Genomic DNA, 2,500 nt, shown 5'->3' on the forward strand with positions numbered 1-2,500 from the left:
TAACAGTTCCATTAACATTAGAGAGCTTTATTCTTCCGCCGGGGGTCACTTTTATGTTCCGCCTTGGACAGACTGACTGTCGTAAGCCGGTCGGGTTGTCACACACACACACACACATATATCCATATTCACCCATATATATATATATATCAGCCAAGGTTGACTTATTCTTGTTGCTTATAGTCCAGCCGACCGCACAGGGCCCTATCACGACTGTAATGCAGGGTTCACTAGCGTCCACTGAAGTCCAGTCTGTTTTGTGTCAAGACAATCGAACTAGATTGTATAGAGCTCTATACATCTCTCAGTGGATTGTGCAACTCAAGTATCGGTCAGTGATTATATATCTTGGGGATCTTGTGTCATGGTCTATTTTACAATAATAATGATAATAATAATGATCATGATAACAATAATAACAACAACAATAATAACAAATAATAATAATAATAATGATATCCCCTATACCCTCTGGCCAACACAGAGGAAATACCTCTAACTCTGTCTGTCTCTGTATGTCTGTCTGTCTGTCTCTCTGCACTTCAACACGTATATAACTGAGGATGTTGTTTACCACATTATTACATCTTGAGGAGGAAATAAACAACAACAACAACAACAACACAACAGAATGTATCCTGTGACACTCGTCGTGCGAAAAAAAACAACAAACTATCAAAGGCAAAAACACGTGTCATCTCCCCGATGCTTTTCATCCGGCTTTGCACACACACACACACACACACACACACACACACACACACACACTGCACACTATTCTGTATCAATTCACGTTTGTGTTTTAAAGCAGGCATGTCATACAGCCTGTATGGGTCAATACACACACCTCCACGCCTTGAAACCGAACCTCAGAGCTTTGATGTCGAAATGTGCAACTTACACGATAGCACAGTGAAAATGCTGACATTAACAGTAACACCATCATCGTTGACATGCACGCATGCACACATATTCACACATAATGCACACACCACACCGCACCCGAACACCCCCCCCCCCCCCACACACACACACACATAAATCCCCCTTCCCCCTTTCCCCAAAACACAGACGATCACACTTATCTATAGATATGATATACACGTCTGTATTTGTATGGAGGCAAAAATATGAAAACATATATTATTTGGAAGCGTACAACACATTTTACACGGTTGAACAAACTTGTAAGTTTCATTAGTTCGAATACGCTCCCATGACTTCAGTTCAAGTTTCCGGCCTAACTGCATTTATAGATTATAAAGAAAGTCATTCGCAGTGATTCACACATTTCCCACCCCCATGAATTCCCTTTTTGGGGGGGGGGGGAGCGGCTGGCTGGCCAACTTCAACAACAACAGCTACTGATTTCTGGGGACATTCTGACTGATGACTCACTTCCGTTAAATATAAAGTTTATTAATCATCAATGAAATGTCGACTTTTTCGAATGACGTGTGCATTCATAAAGGCAGCTCTGATCTCAGTAAAACTGGATCTTTCCAGCGTGACTGAGACGTTCGTTGGTTGGTGTAATTAATTCTGGTCTGTTCATAGTACTGTGGGTGATTTTTAGACTGTCATTATTACGGGCCACCATCACAACCGCCATCACCTCCTCCCCCCCCCCCCCCCCCACACACACCACCACCACCACCACCACACACAAAAAAGCAACAAAGCATCTATCTCTCATTCAATTTGGATGGTTTAGCTGTATGAAACGGGTAAGAAAAGAGTGTCAGGGTGACACACACACATGCATATACATATAAAGAGATAGACACACACACACACATGCATATATATATAAAGAGATAGACACACACACACATGCATATATATATATATATATATATATACATATATAAAGAGATAGACACACACACACATGCATATATATATATATATATATATATACATATATAAAGAGATAGACACACACACTGACAGAGCGTAGGAGAGAAAACTGCTGAGAGAGACTGACAGAGTGCAGAGAGAAAGACAGAGTGAGAGAAAGACAGAATACGTGGGACAGACTGACAGACACGGTGAGACAGCTATACGGGTGAACGTCGGGACGGACAGACGGACGAACAGACACACAGACAGACAAACATGCAGGTAGACATATAATAATAAGCAAACACACACCGATTTCGTGTCTGAAATCAGTTTCACTTTCATCTATCCGTGGGGTGGAAGTGGGGGTAGGGGGAATCAATTTCACATAAACCGGTCGGTTTAGCGACACAGATTCCTGTGTGTGTGTGTGTGTGTGTGTGTGTGTGTGTGTAGTGTGTGTGTGTGTGTGTGTGTGTGCAAATGCATGTGTGTGTGTGTGTGTGTGTGTGTGTGTGTGTGTGTGTGCCGTGTAAACACACGCACACAAATTGACGCGCACGTGTGTGTAAAACTGACATGATTTTTTTCTTTTCACCGGCTTTGCGCGGGGAGTGGCAAAAATGTCGCTTGCTAATCGTGGTTGTCAGACCGGCAG

At 42.5% G+C, this 2,500-nt stretch overlaps 1 protein-coding gene across 3 annotated transcripts in view; it reads right to left on the minus strand.

Annotated features, from left to right (window-relative positions):
* Positions 1-2,500, minus strand: part of LOC143298508 (myophilin-like) — a 44,226-nt gene that overhangs the window by 41,075 nt on the left and 651 nt on the right. The gene's annotated exons all lie outside the window — the stretch shown is intronic.

The sequence above is a fragment of the Babylonia areolata genome, chromosome 24 (assembly GCF_041734735.1).
Source record: "Babylonia areolata isolate BAREFJ2019XMU chromosome 24, ASM4173473v1, whole genome shotgun sequence".
NCBI lineage: Eukaryota > Metazoa > Mollusca > Gastropoda > Neogastropoda > Buccinidae > Babylonia > Babylonia areolata.